This window comes from Magnolia sinica, chromosome 2, assembly GCF_029962835.1.
Source record: "Magnolia sinica isolate HGM2019 chromosome 2, MsV1, whole genome shotgun sequence".
NCBI classification, from domain to species: Eukaryota; Viridiplantae; Streptophyta; class Magnoliopsida; order Magnoliales; family Magnoliaceae; genus Magnolia; species Magnolia sinica.
Window position 1 is genome coordinate 68,350,261 of NC_080574.1, and position 20,440 is coordinate 68,370,700.

The window sequence follows — 20,440 nt, forward strand, 5'->3', positions numbered from 1 at the left end:
AAGGTACATATAACAAATTAGTTGCACACCACCAGCCTGAGTGGATAGTGAATGAATGAATGAATGACGGGGTAAAATGATGATTATGGAACTCCTACTTAATGAGTCCACATATATGTACCGTACATCTCTAGGATCATCACGGGGGTCTATTACACTTATGGCAGCTTGCCACCCCTATCCGAGTGCACAATTGTGTAAGTGAAAGATACCTCACTATCTGCCTGCCAATATTGGGCCCGACTTGTCGATAGGAGACCCATTCCTGAAGATGGTCAAACTCAACCTAGATATTGCCCCCTCACTCAAGCGAGTAAGGTCACACCCCCTTCCAACCGACCATGACACAATGGGAGACACGACCTACTAGTATGCAGCCCTCATGCACTCATGTATATCCACTCTGTCTAGACGTTGGAGTGTCCCCTGGCCTTGGGGGTTTAGGGATTTTCACCTAGGGACATCTATCACGCCCATATGCTAGAACAAAACATTTTTGGTGTCCCATCTGGCCATCCATGATAGGCCTATGAAGGCTATGACCCTGATGTTGGTACGGCATACGATGGTCGTATCACAAGATGTGAGATGCATAAATCATACCATTCAGTCATGCAGCAATCCTACCCATACCGCGTGATCATGTGGGAAACTCCACCTATTAGAGAGTCCCATAATAATCCACCCAATGGCATGTGCTATGATCAATCACTCCTCATATCAAGCATACATATGATGCACATGGACATGGATCGTGAAGCTATACTAAACATGTTATATGATGATGATGTACTCTCCTTATATCAAGGATGAGTCTAGATGGCCTACTCTTATCAAGAATGGGCCTAACGATCTTGGGGGCCCAGCGGTTTGGGTTACCCCACTAAGGGGAGGTGAGAATGGGCCTAACAATGGGCCCTAGGGAGAGTTATGATGTGGACATTTAACCATCATTACTCTTACAATGTGGACATCAAACCATCATTGCTCCCAAGGCATGGACCATCATAAACATCATTACATACATCATGGTGGAATCACACACATCACATCGGTCCTCATGTACATCACTTTGGGCCTCACACAAGGGCCTCACATACATCATATTAGACCTCACTCATGGGCCTCACATGCATCGCATTGGGCCTTATACAAGGGCTTCATATACATTGCATTGGGCCACATCCCATGGGCCTCAAATATATCACAATGGGTCATGTCCCATGGGCCTTGAATACATCACAATGGGCCACATCTATAGGATTCTCATACATCACATCGGGCCTCATCATATGGGCCAATATATATCACATCGGGTCTCATACAATCATAATGGGCCACATACAATTACGATGGACCTCATATAATCACAATGGCCTCATATAATCACAATGGGCCTCATGCAATCACACAATGGGCCTCATATGATTACGATGGGCCTCATATAATCACAATGGTCTCATACAATCCTAATGGGGCTCAAGCAATCACACAATGGGCCTCATACAATTACAATGAGCCTCATATAATCACACAATGGGCCTCATACAATTAAGATGGGCCTCATATAATCACACAATAGGCCTCATACAATTACGATGGGCCTCATATAATCAGAATTGGGCCTTACACAAGGGTCTCATACAATCACATGGGCCTTACACATTGTAATGGGCCGCATCTCATAAGCCTCTTAAATCACAGTGGGCTGCATTACACGGTTCTCATATACATCATAATGGGCCTCTCACAGAGGCCTAATATACATCATAATGGGTCACTCACACAGGCCTAATATACATCACAAAGGGCCCCATCGCCTGACCCCTGAATGCATCATAATGGGCTTCATCATTGAGGCCCAATATACATCACAATGGGCTGCATCAGATGGGCTTCACATACATCACAATGGGCCGCATAACATGGGCTTCACATACAACACATCGGGCCTCATGAAATAGCCCATATGGCCCAGAAAAATAGCTGGGCAGAGTGCTTATAATACATACAAGTGGGCTAGTGCACCACAAAATGGGCCTAATGGGGTAGCCCATAACCTAGGAAAGACGGATGGGTAGCCTGGATATACAATGCATTCATCAAGGTGGGTCGCTGCCCTGGGCTGTGTGAATATACAACACATAAATCACGGTGGCCCCACGTCCCATGTGGACGGTTTGGATAAAACACGTACGGCATGGTGGGCCCACGTCCAGTGGACTGGACAGCGTTGATAAAACACATACATCGTGTCCAGGCCCCACTTCTTGGACGGACGGAGTGGATAGACCACAGCATCAAGGTGGGGGTCCATATCCCACGTGGCTAGACCTGACAGTGTGGGAAAACACATATATCATGGAGTCCCATGTGGGACCCATGGTCCGGAAGGACGGCCTAGATATACAATACATATCTTGAGGTGGGTCCACATGTCTAACCTAATGGACGGCCGGATATAGAATACATCCATCAAAGGGGCCCACCATCCCTGGTAGATGGACGGTGTAGATATAACAATACCTCAAGGTGGGCCCCACCCCACACGTGCAACACGTGTGGGTGGGTCCTATACCCAAAAAAGGGGGGAAGGATGGTGGATATAACAATACCTCATGATCATTCCCATTGCTAACAATGATACAGCAGCTATATAGTTGGTGTGGAGTACTACAGCCAACCTGCTTGCCACTGCCCATCATCTATCACAGTCGCCCCCACGGATAGACTGTTGGATGAAACAATACATCTGGTGGGTCCCACCATCCTTGCTGGACGGTGTGGACACTGCACATCAAGGTAGGCCCCCATGTCCAAAGGCACGGTGATGGTATCACGCACACATCAAGGTGGGTCCACACGTGTGGCCCACCTGCTTGGAGAAAGCTGACATTTGTGTTTTCTCTCCGTCCAAACCCCAGCGTCTGGATGGTCTGGATGCAATACGTGCATCAGGTGGGTCCACATGGTGGCTGTAATGACCCAAAAATTTTTGTGCAAAGACCCGAGTACTACCTCAAATTCTTTAGAAGTTAAATGTGGGTTAATTAGCGCTAAACTCAATTACTTGTGAAATTAGCATCAATCACTTTAAACTTGATCCACAGGACTCAAAACCTGTAGAATTGTTAGCGCTATGTTACTCTGAAATCTGGGATTCAACGCTAAATCCAGTTGCTCTCGGGAGTAGTTGGAATCTTTATATCGGACCTGGACCGCGCGTCGATAGTCCGATAGCGATGATCTTAGACAATTATGGTCACCTTGTTGGGCTTGACCATCACCTTAGAAATCAAGTCCAGATGATGTCTTGGGTCGATTTATTTGAGTCCGGAGTAAAGAGTGTGAGAAAGCTGAGAAATTAAATATGATTTTATGAAATCTGAGTCGTGATGCTTGCGCGACGATTTTAAGCTTTCTGACCGTAGGATTCTGACCCAATTTCACCCTCGGATCAGGGAAGATGGCCCAGGCATGTCGTAGTGCTTGTGGACCTGATCGAGTTTTGGTGACCGTTGAATTAACATTGCTCCACCACAGCTGATCTGTAAATCCGATTGGTGCGAAAACTCAGTCTGACCTAGATCCATGCTCAGTGAGCTTAAGTCTGGCCGCACGTGGAAAAAGGACCACCTGAAGCGCTCCGTTGGATCGAGAGAGACCTGATTTGGTTATAACCTAAGTATACCTTGGCCCTGGGACTATTTTCATTAATGTTAGGCCTATATATAGACCTTAAAACCCTCACTCTCTATTCCATACGAATTTCCTAAACCCTAGCTAAGAGAGAGAGAGGAAAGAGAGAGAAGTAGGTGAATCATCGTGAGATTCTTCCTTGTTACTCTGCATCCTTAAACCGTCACTTCTGAATCATTATTCCGGCGATTCTAAGTTCATTCTTAGGTAAGTCAATCAAACCCTAGTCTATTTTAGAGCTTAGAATAGTCTATGTGTTGATGTAACTCTTTTTGATTCATGCCTTAGGTTATCTTGTCGCCATTGACGAAGACTTATCGTCTGAATTAGATCGGTGCGCTTTTTCTGGTTTAAGGTGCGGACTACATTTGTATAGGTTATGGTTTTCAAGGCTTTCAATGTCAGATAATGGTTTAGTATTGTTGTGGGTGTAATTTCACATGCCAAATGCGATGTTTATATTGCATTCCTGATATATTTGAGGTATATTGAGATTTGTGTATTCCTTGTGTATGTAGAAAGTATCGTATACGTATGAAATACGAACATGTGTTTGCCATGATTAATTGTCGTGTACTTGTACTAATTGTATGTGTGTCAACTCCTTGGCAAAAGGAATTGTCCAAATGTGTGTATCACTAACATATGTCATGTATGTTGGAATATGTAGTCTAAGTGTTTGTAGAAATGTCTGAATGATCTAATGTGTATTATATTATCCTATTTACGGGCGTTGAGAAGAGATTCTTAACTCTCCTATTGGTGTGTATGATTTCCTACATTCAATTTACATTCTTTGTTATTTAAGTTCAAGCACTACTTATGTTAAAAACCATGTCAAGTTGATATTCTTCAAATGCTCACATACTGTATGATTTGAATTGTTGTGACATTACTGTTCTAAATTGTTAATATGAATAACGGTTATAATTGAATGTGTTTGGGACTATGAAATAGTCCAGGAAATCGGTAACAGACCTTGAGTTCGTGGCTGAGGTTATTTTCGCCACGTAGGACTTGTTTGACGAACCTGAGTCGTATTAGGGTTGTCGGCAGTGGTTTGGCCACACGGAGTGTTTGCACACTCTATGTCGTTCAACTCAACGTGCGCTCGTGCTAGTCGAGTTCGTCAAGTAACCCGATTGTCCCGATGTATGTTCACCATGTATGGACGCTATTGTTTGAATCTAGGGTATCAAACTTACCGATGCAATCCCGTTAACTGTTGTACCTTGATCCGCTAAGACTCATGAGCAGGGCATGGTGGTATGGGACATTGTGGTCGAGCTGTCGGCTTATGCTGGGGTGACGAGCCTCCCCGTAGTGACCAGTGAGCACACCAGATTCGTGAGCCGATTATGGTGGTATGGGACACTATATTCGCGCTGTCGGCCTACATTGATTGGTGACGAGCCCTTTCTAGTGACCTCGAGCATACCTTGATACTGCATTAAGGCGACGAGCCTTAGAGTAGTAACTAAGGTATGATAGACGTGCATTGATTGGTGTAGAGCCCTTTGCAGCGACCTAGAACCATATGATCGTATGAGATTGTCTAGGACTGACGACCCTAGAATGGATCACTATGTGGAAATTGATATGAGGAAGGTACCTTAGCTTCCCAATCCTGCTGTATGAAAAGGACTAATAACAACTTGGTAATCATGTTCATGCACCGCATTGCATGTGTGTAGGAGTCGTTGGCACTGCGGGAGGTTGTCATGCGTACCGTAAGATAAAGACGCTGAGGGAGTGTAAGCGAGGGCATGCATCATTTCTTCATACATCCTTGCATTAACAAGAGCACTTATGACGTGTTTGATTATATTGCCTTATCATTACTGCTTGATAGATTTGATATCATGTTAACTTTTACTGTATAGTTCCAATGAGTTGATCACTCACTCCCACATTTTGGGACGGTGTTTCAACACCAACCAGACCCTGTCTTAGATGCAGATGATGACGCGACCCCTGAGGCAGAGCAGGAGTACGAGGATGATGAGGACGCGTTTTCTTTTATGCAGTTCTCAGGCGGGTTCATGTGAGCTGTGTCCTGATCTACAGGGATTCTGAGTTTTCTTTTGGAATAGATAATTTCATTTTGATACTTGTATTTTGAAGATAAATACTTGTAATTATGACCTGGTAGAGTATACATATCACAGGGACTTGCACATGTACACATATAGTTCTTTAAGTCTTCCGCTTGCGACTTCCACTTATCCCTGCATTATGTTTGCAGTTTGGCTTAATCTATTCCATGTTTTATGCACTCATACAGACAACATACATCTATCATTAAATATGTTGTATAAGTGATGTTTTGAAACTAGGGAGCTGAGTTATGTCGACCCCTGAATTTCAGGGCGTTACAGTGGCCCACTAATCAAACTAAAATTTGTGTATTGCCTTCGACCAGGCCCCACTGTGATTGCTGGACATACATCAACTTAGACAGCAAAGGCATCCGTGCTATCGGATGGTCCAGATCCTTCACACATGCTCGTTAAGTGGGCCATCAAAACATGGGAGAGAGAGAGAGGGAGAGAGAGAGAAATGGTGTGCGATGGAGGGCTCCGCCACTATAAGCCCTCCCTTCCATGCATTACAAAACATACATCGAGTGGGTCCCAAATCATGTGGGCCCTAAATCAAAAATCAAGATCTAGTGCTATAAACACCCACCAATGTCGCTCCTTCTTAGCTCCTTGGAATGTTATGCTCCTAAGCTCTCTCTTTGATGGTGGAAGATGAGGATTGAAAGGTGGAGATGTGAGATTAGGAGGAAGGAAGTGGGCCACACCTAACTTCTCCTTGGGAAGCTTGGACAGCTGCTCTCTCATAGCTTGCTTGGGAAATGGATTGAGAAAGAGAGAGAGAGAGAGAGAGAGAGAGAGAGGTGATGGGATGAAAGGGGATGGGTGAGTGATGTGTGAGGGTTGACTTTAGAGGAGAGAGGTATAGATTGCCATGCCTTATTGGTGAGAGAGGGATGAGCTTGGTATGGGTTGTACTTTAATTGATTGATGTGATGTTTGGTAGAGATTCTCTCAAAATTCACAACGCGCGACGTTTTCCTCGAAATGAACACAGGCCCACAACTCTTAGCCTGGGTATCACATTGGTGCGCAAGACGCGGGGTTGGAACCACGATGGCGGCGTGGTCACAATAGTACAAGTCTCGAGTTGAGCCAACTTAGATCTAGGGGATGCAACTTAGGGTCATGTACAAACACCAATTACAAGTCACGAGTTGTCAAAATTCGACAGGGAGGATCGCGAAAGTCTAAGGAATGTTACATACTAGGATACGAGCCTACAACTCTCCCCTCCTAATAAAAATTTCATCCTCAAAATTTACACTATTATGCAACTAGACATAACTTATAAGGCAAGGGAGGAGAAATCATAGCATTATATACATCGAAAATAAAATAAAATCGAATAGCACTTGCGAATATCAGGCTCTTACTCTCAAGACCCCTCATCTACACTATGATGACCTTACTGATCCTTGAATCCAAGTTAGAAATGATCGAGACTGGAATACTATGTAGCCTCACAATCTCAATGGTACGGAGCTATATCAGAAAGTTTCTAAGTTATTCGAACTCGGGGACCTAATCATTCTAAGTTCTCAACAATCATAAAGTGTAGGATAGCTATCAGAAGATATGTGATATTTTCCCCAGGTATTCCCAAGTTATGCTCTGATACCAACTTCTTCACGCCCTAAACTCGGAGGCCGGGCCCACAAAATTTTTGATCCCCGAATCCGGTGCCGACAGCCTCTGTAATACCCCATTCTCGGCTCCCAATGCCCATACGCCAGATTCCGATCCTGGGATCCTACGAGGAGGATTTTTCAATGTACATTTATCTCGTAAGAAGCATAACCGCAAGTTTACCCAAAACATAAAGGTAACACCATCATCACATATCCACTAATATAAACAGATGATTACAATACTGAAGGGAAAATACATATATCGATAATCAAAGCTCCAAAAGACAGCTGCACGCTCTAAGCTCAACACTGTTGTGACCTAACGCCAGCTGCACACATCTATTGTGCATAAGCTTATAGAAAACTTAGAGGGTGGTGTAAGTGTGTGCACAAGATAAGTTCCAAGCACACAAATATCAGCGTAAGCAGAATATTGGCAAGGCTAACAGTCATTCAATATCAGAGTATGCAATGCAGATCAGCTATGTAATGTGGAGTCATAATGAGCCAAATATAAAATATCGAGGATGCAATACAATATGTAGATCCTGGTAAGTCCATAATACCATCAACCTTATTCAGGCTATGCAAAATAGAAGCATAGTAAACCAAATGCTATGTGCTGAGGATGGAATGCAATATGCAGTGTGTATGAAATGACCAAGCTGAAGAGTGAAGTCGGGATGATAGTACGTAGTATCGCAGGCTATGGGGTCCATCATAAGGGACTTCTATCCAAATCAGTCTCATACCTAAATTTGGATAGCCAGACTCAATGTGGTAAACTCCTGATCTCAGGTTGGTTGCGTGCCCCAACCGAAATCCTGATCATTGCGAAGGTATGCATAACAAATTAGTTGCACACCACCAGCCCGAGTGGACAGTGAATAAATGAATGAATGAGTAAAATATTGAGTATGGAACTCCTGCTCAATAAGTCCATATATCAGTACCGTACATCTTTGAGATCATCACCGGGGTCTACTACACCCTATGCCAGCTTGCCACCCCTATCTGAGCACACAACTTGGTAAGTGGAAGAGACCTCACTATCTACTTGCCAATATTGAGCCCGCCTCATCGATAACGGACCCATTCCTCAAACTAGTCAAACTCAACCTAGATATTGACCCCTCACTCAAGTGAGCAAGGTCACACCCTATTCCAACCGACCATGACATAGTAGGAGATGTAGCCTACTAGTATGCGTCCCTCATGCGATCATATATATCCACTCGGTTTAGACGTTAGAGTGTCCCCTGGCCTCGGGGGTTTAGGAATTTTCACCCACAGACATCTATCACGCCCATATGCTAGAACCAAACATTTCTGGTGTCCCATCTGGCCATCCACGACATGCTTGTGGAGGCCACGACCCTAATGTCACTAGGTTGTATGGTAATCATATCACAAGATGCGAGATGCATGAATCATATCATCTAATCATATAGCAATCCTACGTGTACTGTGCACTCATGTGGGTAACTCCTCCTATCAGAGGGTCCCATAATAATCTACCCAATGGCATGTGCTATGATCAATCACTCCTCATATCAAGCATACATATGATGCGCATGGACATGGATCGTGAAGCTATATTAAGCATGTTATATGATGATGATGTACTCTCCTCATATCAAGTATGGGCCTTGATGGCCTACTCATATCAAGAATGGGCCTAACGATCATGGGGGCCCAACGGTTTGGGTTAGCCCACTAGGGGGGGTGAGAATAAGCCTGACAATGGGCCCTAGGGAGAGTTACAATGTGGACATTTAACCATCATTGCTCTCACAATGTGGACATCAAACCATCATTGATCCCACGGCATGGCCCATCATAAACATCATTACATACATCATGGCGGAATCACACACATCACATAGGTCCTCATGTACATCGTTTTAGGCCTCACATACATCGCATTAGGCCTCACTCATGGGCCTCACATGCATCACATTAGGCCTCATACAAGGGCCTCATATACTTCACATTGGGCCACATCCCATGGGCCTCAAATATATCATAATGGGCCATGTCCCAATGGCCTCGAATACATCACAATGGGCCACATCTATGGGCTTCTCATACATCACATCGGGCCTCATCATATGGGCCAATATACATCACATCGGGCCTCACACAATCACAATGGGCCATAATCAATTACGATGGGCCTCATATAATCACAATGGCCTCATATAATCACAATGGGCCTCATATAATCGCAATGGCCTCATACAATCCTAATGGGCCTTAAGCAGTCACACAATGGGCCTCATATAGTTACGATGGGCCTCATATAATCTCACAATGGGGCTCATATAATCACACAATGGGCCTCATATAATCACATAATGGTCGTCATATAATCACAATTGGGCCTTACACAAGGGTTTCATACAATTAAAATGGGCCTCATCACATGGGCCTTACACATCGCAATATACATCACATCGGGCCTCATGAAATAGCCCATATGGCCTAGAAAAATAGTTGGGCCAAGTGCTTACAATACATACATCAAACTGAGCCTGTTGCACCACAAAATGGGCCTAATGGGGCAGCCCATAACCCATGAAAGACGGATGGGCAGCCTAGATATACAACGCATTCATCAAGGTGGGCCGCTGTCCTAGGTAGTGTGAATATACGACACATAGATCATGGTGCCCCCACGTCCCACGTGGACAGTTTGGATAAAACACGTACGGGATGGTGGGCCCATGTCCAATGGACTAGACAACATTGATAAAACATGTACATCGTGTCTAGGCCCCACTGCTTGGACGGATGGTGTGGATAGACAACAACATCAAGGTGGGGGGCCCACGTCCCATGTGGCTGGACCGGACAGTGTGGGAAAACACATACATCATGGAGTCCCACGTGGGACCCAAGGTCCAGACGGACGGCCTAGATATACAATACATATCTCGAGGTGGGTCCACATGTCCAACCTGATGGATAGCCAGATATAGAATACATACATCAAAGGGGCCCACCATCCATGGCAGATGGATGGTGCAAATATAACAAAACCTCAAGGTGGGCCCCACCCCACACGTGCAACATGTGTGGGTGGGTCCCACGCCCCAAAAAAAGGGGGAAGGACGGTGAATATAACAGTACCTCATGATCAGTCCCATTGCGGACGTTGGTACAATAACTAGATAGCTGGTGTGGGGTACTCCAGCCAACCTGCTTCCCATTGTCCATCATCTATCACTATCGTCCCCATAGATGGACGGCTGGATAAAACAATACATCTGGTGGGTCCCATCGTCCTTGATGGACGGTGTAGACACCACACATCAAGGTAGGCCCCCACGTCCAGATGGACGGTGAGGGTATCACGCATACATCAAGGTGGGTCCACACGTGTGGCCCAGAAGCTTGGAGAAAGCTGACATTTATGTTTTCTCTCCATCCAAACCCCAGCGTCTGGATGGTTTAGATGTAATACGTGCATAGGTGGGTTCACGTGGTGGCCCACCAATCAAACTAAAATTTGTGTATTGCATTCGACTAGGCCCCACCATGATTGTTGGACATGCAGCAACTTGGACAGCAAAGGCGTCCTTGCTGCCAAACGGTCTAAATCCATCACACATGCTCGTCAAGTGGGCCATCAAAACATGCGATGGAGGGCTCCACCACTATGAGCCCTCCTTTCCATGCATTATAACACATACATCAAGTGGGTCCCAAATCATGTGAGCCCTAAAAAAATATCAAGATCTAGTGCTATAAACACCCACCGATTTCGCTCCATCTTGGCTCCTTGGAATGTTAAGCTCCCAAGCTCTCTTTAATGGTGAAAGATGAGGATTGAAGGGTGGAGATGGGTGCTTAGGGGGTAGAAAGTGGGCCACACCAGGCTTCTCCTTGGGAAGCTTGGACAGTTGCTCTCTCTTGGCTTGCTTGGGAAATGGATTGAGAAAGAGAGAGAGAGAGAGAGAGAGAGAGGTGATGGGATGAAAGGGGATGGGTGAGTGATGTGTGAGGGTTGACTTTGGATGAGAGAGGTATGAGTTGTCATGCCTTGTTGGTGAGAGAGGGATGGGCTAGGTATGGGTTGTAGTTTGATTGATTGATGTGATTTTGGGTATAGATTCTCTTGAAATTCGTAACACGCAGCGTTTTCCTTGAGATGAACGTAGGCCCATAACTCCTGACCTGGGTATCGCATTGGTGCGCAAGACGCGGCATTAAAACCGCGACGACGGCACGGTCACAATAGTACAATTCTCAGGTTGAGCTGACTCAGATCTACAGGATGCGACTTACGGTCATGTACAAACGTCGATTACAGGTCGCGAGTTGCCGGAATTAGATAGGGAGGATCACGAAAGTCTAAGGAACGGTACAGACTAGGATACGGGCCTTACATTCATGATCAAGAACCTTGCATATAATGTTCTTATAAAGATAACCGAGGTAATGGTAGTTGGTTGAATCTCCTATCAAAGGATATGAATGGATTTCCTAAGGGATTCAACTAATGGATGTTCTAGAGTATTGTGGAGACTGAAGATTTGCCAATAGGTTCGGTCTCTATACTCTAGAACAGGCTAGAGATATGTTCTTCATAATAGGAGCTTTGAATGCTCATTATAGTGAGAAATCTTAATGAAGAAGCATGAATCTATTGTGGATAGAGTCTAAGATGGGTAGGATAAGCTTGGGATACACTATAGACTTTGGAATGCCTATATCCACACTTACCATAAAGTTTTGGGTCCTATATTTATAAGAAAAAAGTCTCAACGGATCTAAAATGGCTAGTTCTTGGTTCTACTGAGTGAACCTTCAGTGGTACTGAATTTCACTTGGTAGCACCGAAATATCACTCGGTGGTACCGAATTAGATCCTGAAGTTGCTGGACATTTTTTACTACTTTCGGTTGCACCGAAATTTGTACATCGATAGGAGTCAGTGGTACTGAATTTTTAGCTGGTGGTACTGAATTATCTTTGAAAGTCGTTGGATTGTTTTGAGCACATTCGGTGGTACCGAAGGTATCCTCTGTACTACTGAAGGTGCCATTCAGTGGCACTTGCTCCTACTGAATTAGGACAAATTTCCTATTTTAATTACTTGTCCTATGATTCACCAACTCTATAATGGTGGAACTTATAAAGTTAGAATGACTTTATATAGATGATCTAAGAAGGTTTTTTTATTTATGGGTCAAGGACATCTATATGTAGGATCCAGATCATAGAGGCTTTTCTTTTCATGAACTTGTAGCTCGTGCTTCTACTCCAGTTGCATTATCAGTCTTCTTTTCCCAAGGACTCATCCGACTACTCGATACAACTAGTCAGTGATTGACAAATACCAATGCATGGTGGGTGCACTAATAATCTCTCCCTTTGTCAATTACGTGACAAAACAACCTAACCTACGACTCTGTCATGGCCCATGTCAATGACATACCAAAACAATAAAAGATTACATATCAATATATCAATTTACAACTCAAATACATTAGATATGTAACATAGTCATGTTGCTCCCCCGTAGTTTGTCACGCCCCAAACCCAGAAATCGGATTCACAAAAATCCCGATCGTCGAATCCGGTGCCGACAGCCTCCGTAGTACCCCATTATCGGCTCCTAACGTTCATATGCCAGATTCCGATCCTGAGATTCCACAAGGAGGATTTTTTTTTGTACATTTAACTCGCAATAAGGATAACCACAAGATTACCTGAATCACAAAGGCAACATCATCATCACATATCCACTAATATAATCATTTGAGTACAATGCTAAAAGGGAACAAATCAAGCTCCAGAAGACCGCTGCACACTCCAAGCTCAACGCTGCTGTGACCTAACGCCACTTGCACGCATCTACCATGCATAAGCTTATAGAAAGCTTAGTGGGTGGTGAAAGTGTGTGCACAAGGTAAGTGTCAAGTATTCATTACAATGCCATAATCATACAATACCGAAAATACTGGTAATCCATAAATCGTATAATATCAGAATAAGTAGAAATACTGACCAGATCAGGAATTATCAGAGCAAACAGAAATATTAACAAGATTATGAATCATATGATATCAGAGTAATGCAAAAACATACTGATAGGCCCATAAATACCATCAGCCTTATCCAGGCTATGCAATGCGAAAATATAATGAAACAATATCATATACTGATGAAGCAATGCAGATCAGCTATGCAATGTGGAGACAGCAAGCCAAATATCTAATGCCAATGATGTAATGCAATATGCAAATTCTGATGAGTCCACGAATACCGTCAGTTGTATCTAGGCCATATAATGCAGAAACATAGCAACCTAAAATGCTAAGTACTGCGGATGCAATGTGATATGCGGTGCGAATGAAATGACCATGCTGGAGTGTGAAGTCGGGATGATAGTACGTAGTATCGCAGGCGACGGGGTCCACCACTAGGGACTTTTATCCAAACCAGTCCCATACCTAAATTTGGATAGTTAGACTCAATGTGGTAAACTCCTGATCTCAGGTTAGTCGCGCGCCCCAACCAAAATCCTCGCCATGCGAAGGTACATGTAACAAATAGTTACGCACCACCAGCCCAAGTGGATAGTGAATAAATGAATGAATATGCAATTCTTGCTCAATAAGTCCACATATCAGTATGGTTACTCTCTGGGAAATCATCGGGGTCTATTACACTCCAAACCAGGTTGCTACCCCATTACGCGTAATAAGGTGAGTGAAAGAGACCTCACTATTCGCCTGCCAATATCGAGCCCAGCTCGTCGATAGCGGACCCATTCCTCGAGCTGGTCAGACTCAGCCTAGCATTAACCCCTCCTCTCGGGCAGGTAAGGTCGTACCCCCTTCCAACCGACCATGACACAGTGGGAGACGCGGCCTAACGATATACGACCCTCATGCGCTCATGCATCCATTTGGTCTAGACGTTGGAGCAACCTCTGGAACCAAGAGGGTTTAGGGACTTTCACCCAGGGATATCTATAACACCCCATGTAGAACAGATTTCTGGTGTCCCATCTGGCCGTCCACGATATGCCTGTGGAGGCTACGGCCTTGATATTGCTAGGGCGTACAGTAATCATAATGCAAGATGCATGAGTCATACAATCTAGTCATGCATCAATCTTGCGCATACCGTGAGCTCATGTGAGATAACCTCCGCCTATCTGGGAGTCTCATAACAACATGCTCAATGACATATGTAATGATCAACCTCATCTCATAACAAACATGTAGATGATGCATATGAGCATGTATCATGATGTTATGCTGTCACATACTCGTAATCGGTATACAATACCATGGACCTCACAATCGACAATCAACCTCAACAATGTGGACATTTAACCAACATTGCCCCCCTAAGGAATGACCCTCATGGATCCTAACATATAGCAGACCCATGACCTCACACAAGAGACAAATATAGAATACCATGGACCTCACTCAAGAGTTTAATATACGTCACGATGGGTCTCTCACATGGGCCTAACATACATCACAATGGGCTCCATCACCTGGCCCTAAAATGCATCACAATGGGCCTCATCACATAGGCCTCATATACATCACATTGGGTCTTAAACACGGGAAAAATACACATCATAATAGGCCTCAAATATGAGCTGCATATACATCACATTGAGCCTCAAATACGGGCAAAATATACATCACAATCAGAATCCACAATCAATCACGATGATTGGCCTTGATCGATAATCGGCCAATTGGCCATGACAATCATATTCAGCAATCGGCCACGATAATTGGCCTCAATCGATAATCGGTCAATTGGCCATGACAATCATAATCGGTAATCGGCCACAATAATCGGCCTCGATCGATAGTCGGTCAATTGGCCATAACAATCATAGTCGGTAATCGACCACAATAATCGACCTCGATCGATAATCGGTCAATCGGTCATGACAATCGTAATCGGTAATCGACCATGATAATCAGCCTCGATCGATAATCGGTCAATCGACCACAACAATCATAATCGGTAATCAGCCACGATAATCGGCCTCGATCGATAATCGGTCAATCGACCACAACAATCATAATCGGTAATCGGCCTCGATCGATAATCAGTCAATCAGCCACAACAATTATAATCGGTAATCGGCCTTGATCGATAATCGGTCAATCGACCACAACAATCATAATCGGTAATCGGCCACGATAATCAGCCTCGATCGATAATCGGTCAATCGGCCACAACAATCATAATCGGTAATCGGCCTCTACACAAGGTAGGATCCATAGATAAACAACCGATCAACCATAATATAAAGATCGGTCCTCGGCCGTGGTTATGTCAAATCTTATAGTGCGAAACCATCCATCTAGGGTGGATAGGGCCCACTTATCTGGATTAAGCCACAAGAAGATTATGAGAATGCCTAAGGGAAGGTCTCAATGTGGACATCCAACCATCATTGCCCATCAATGTGGACATTTAACCAACATTGCTCCCAAGGAGTGGCCCACATAGAGCCATACGTATAGTGGGCCCATGGCCTCACACAAGAGCATAATGTACATTGCTACGGGCCTCACTCAATGGCCTCACGCTCATCGCATTGGACCTCACTCGTGGGCCACAATTGTATCACAATGGGCCTCGCCCATGGGCCTTGAATACATCATAATGGGCCTCGCCCATGGGCCTCAATAGTAGGCCCATATATTAAGTGGGTCACATTATATGGGTTGCATCAATGGGCCGTAAATGCATCACCATGGGCCTCGTACGTAGGCCTCATATACAACAAATGGGCCGTTCTCCAAATATTGGTGGTGATAATGATTTCCACCATTGAAATTCCCAAGGCCCACCATAACATTTATTTTCCATCTAATCGGATCATAAGGTCACACAGACTTGAATAAAAGAAAACAAATTTCACGTTGATCCAAATTTTCTGTGATACCAAGAGGATTTCAATGGTAGATGTTTAATGCTCCACTGTTTGTAGTAGTGGCCCACCTGATAAGTAGATCTGTCTCATTTTGCCTCAAGCCATAAAATGAGCTTGCCAAAAGGATGGACAGTTTGGATGCAACACATGCATTAGCGGCCCATGGAGATGGATGGCATAGTTAAAGCACACCTCGTGGTGGGGTCCACACGTGTGGCCCACCAGATCACGAAATGGATGGACAGTTTGGATGCAACACGTCCAGGACAGAGGTCCCACCGTCCAGAGCACATGGACGATGAGGATGCACTTACATATACGAAGGTGGGCTCCCACGTGGGGCCCACCATCCCATATATAAAAATTATAATATATTATTATTTATATTATTATTATTATTATCATTACTATAAATAGCAACCAACATCCTAAATGGACGCTGGATGAAATATATACAACGAGGTGGCCCACCGTCCAAGTAATGGACGGTGAGGATCCACGTGCACATCACGGTGAGGTCCACCATGATATGGACGGTGTGGTTGCATACCATACATCGTGGTCCAGGCCACCTGGTAAGTAGATCTGTTGACGTCTTGGGTAGCCAAGTCGCTGGTGAGACCCACGGAGTTGCTGACATACAGCTGCTGCTGTCCAGGCCGCTGGACGGATGGCTTGGATCTAAGACACATATATCATGCTGTTTCCCCACCATCCAAACCACTAGACGGTGTGGATGGAAGGCAGATGCACCATGTGTGGGTCCCACACGGTGAACAGTCTGGATATGAAACACACCTCACGATTGGGACCCACATGGCTTGCTAACGTCACAGCAGTTGTGGCTGCTGGCCGTCTAGCAGATGGACGGCCCAGGTACTACACATACTTCATGATCAGACCCTTCTACTGACGTAAATCAGCACCAAATCAGTTGCGTGGGACCCGCTTCTCAGATGGATAGTTGAGATATAGCACATACGTCATGATCAGGCCCACCTAGCTTGCTGACGTATCGGCAGCTATTTGTTGGTGTGAAGTACACTAGCCAATCCATTTTTTTCCATCATCCAGGGATTTAGACGGTGAGGATATACATATCATCAAGGTAGGCTCCCATGCGTGGGGTGGGTCTCACCATCATTGATGGACGGTTTGAATATATGCAGCAAGGTGGGCTCCCACGTGGATGTGGTCCCACCGCAATATGCATATTTATATTATATATATTATATATAAATATATATTATATAATATATGCCACAAGATTCGTTCCAGCGTACAGACTCTCTGGACGCTGGATAGCTATTCGGGGTTTCTCATGCTACAGGGTGGGTCCACGTGGTGTGGCCCACCAGGGATTAGATCAGCTGACATATGTGGTTGCACATGCCCAGCAGTGCGGTACACATACAATACATATATAGATGGTGGGATCCACACCAACGGGCCACTCCACCAATCGCGCTAATATTGTGTTTTTCCCTTCATCAGATCTGTCCCAAAATTGGGTAGCAACATGGTGGGCCTCAAGATCGGACGATGAGGATAGTACATCAAGGTGGGCCATGCAATCAAGGATAGAGAGAGAGAGAGACACACGAGCGTGAGAGGGGATGGACCCTACTACTATAGGCCCTCCCTATACATGCATACATCAAGATGTGTCCCACTACAAGTAGGCCCTCAAACCATCAAAATCAACAAATAAAAGCACCCACCTATTAGCCGCCTTCTTGGTCCGATGGAATGCCAAACTCCTTGGCTTCGGCTTAGATGGAGGATGATGGAAAATGGATGGTTGGATTGAGTGATAGGGAGGTGGGCCACACATGACTTCCCTCCCATGGACATCCACCTCTCCCATGGTTGCTTGAGAGATGAATTTTATTTTTTTTGAAAAATGAGAGAGAGAGGAGTGGTGTGTAAGAGATAAGGCATGGAAAGTATGGGTCTCTTTGAGTTTTAGGATAAGAGGAATAGGCTAAGCATGGGTTGCTTTAATTAGTTGGTCGGAGAGGTGTGGGTGAGTGATGTGATTGATGTGATGTTGGGTAGAGATTTTTTTCTCAGGATTTGCAACGCGCGACATTTTTCCTCAAACTGAATGCGGCCCACATCTCCTGACCAGGGTATCGCCTCGGCGCGCGAGACGTGACATTGGAACAGCGGCGACAATGCGATCGCACTGGTACAAGTCTCAGGTCGAGTTGACTCAGATATGCAGGACTCGGCTTAGGATAGCGTGCATACGTTGGTTACAGGTCGAGGGTTGCCGAAATTCGATCGGGAGGACCGTATGAGTATATGGAATGGTACAGTCTAGGATACGGGCCTTACATAGTTTCTTCCATGATTAACCTATAATAAGAAGCAATAAATTCATTAGAAAATAACAGATTGTTTTGGTGGGTGGGTTTCTTCTCCCCTTTATGTCAGTCATTGGCAAAGGATTTACTAAGAAGTAAGCCAATAACAGATATATGATAAAGTTTAGTTTTAGAGAGAAGGAACATGTAAATCACATAAAGTTAGAATGAAAGAGTAGAGAATATATAAACATTATGTGAGAATCTCATGTCAGAAAGAGCATATATAACCATGAAACAAAATGGTTGACATGAGCATAAAAGATTTTATCATGAATTTCATCAAAATTACTACCTTACGCTTGGGTAGAATCAATTATCATCCAAAAAGAAAAACAAACCAAGCCCTTAAGGGCATAACATATCAATAACAACCTAGAAAAGTATCATTTAGAAGATCCATCCTCATGTGAGGGGATATAAGTATGGCGAGATAGAAGTAGCTCCGTAATGTTCTCCCCAGTATGTTGTAAAGCGTCAAAACTCAAGTCGATCCTAGAGAGTCGATATTCACACTGCCGAATGTGAGCTTCTATATTGGATTGTCCATCAATAAGAAGATAGATCGGATTGTTCTGACGAAGAAGGCGCCCGGTGCTCACTGAAATTGGACTTGGTGCAGGCACGGGAGTGCGACAAGAGTCTCAGGCAGTGGCCATGGGTGTGTTTTAAACTTCTTTGTCACTCTTGCATTCATAATTCTCCTTAAGAGTAGGTGTAGTTACATTTAATTGAATTAAAGTTTCTTTGGTAAATTACACGGCAAGATATATAGTATCATTGGTCGACGACAATCCGAGGAATTTTGAAAGTTTATAGATAATACTTAAAAAGGGAAGGCTAGTACAATGAACACCCTTAATGACTAGGATCAATTGTTTTAAGATAAGAGTGGGCAGGCACACCTCAATCCCCTGAAAAATGTTATACAGGATATTCAGAACAAATGGAGAAATAAAATCTCCTGAAACTTTGCACAGGTATGCATTAGTACTCAAAATGTTGTGTAATACTTTTGTGGTTGAGTCCAAATGCGATGAGTGGAGACAGTTTCATTTGTTTCAGGGAATTGTTGAGCCATCACACAACAATCAAGTTAATTCACCCCAAACTCCTAGATGATTTAAAGAGCGATCAGTTGGGGGAATATGTGTGACTCTGAGGTGTAGTAATTTGCTCAGCACCAACGGAGTGATCTCCTTGGATTTGTTTATAAAGTTGATGTTGAATAAAAATGTCCCTAAAAAGAATGTAATGTCTTAAAAAAAATTGATGAAAAGATTGAATGAATAAAAATGACCATCAATATAAAATCAAAAACTGGAAAAAGAAGGACAATGGGATAAGTTCGAATCAATACTTGGGTTTTCAACCAATCTTGAAGTGATGAGCATGTAATGACCCGAAAAATTTCGTGCAAAGACCCGAGTACTACCTCAAATTCTTGAGAAGCTAATTGTGGGTTAATTAGCGCTAAACTCAATTGCTTGTGAAATTAACATCAATCACTTTAAATTTGATCTGCAGGACTCGAAACCTTTAGAATCGTTAGCGCTATGTTACCCGAAAATCTGGGATTCAACGCTAAATCCAGTTACTCTCAGGAGTACTTGGAATCTTTGGATCGGACCTGGACCACGCGTCGAAAGTCCGATAGCGATGATCTTAGACAATCATGGTCACCTTGTTGGTCTTGACCATCACCTCAGAAAT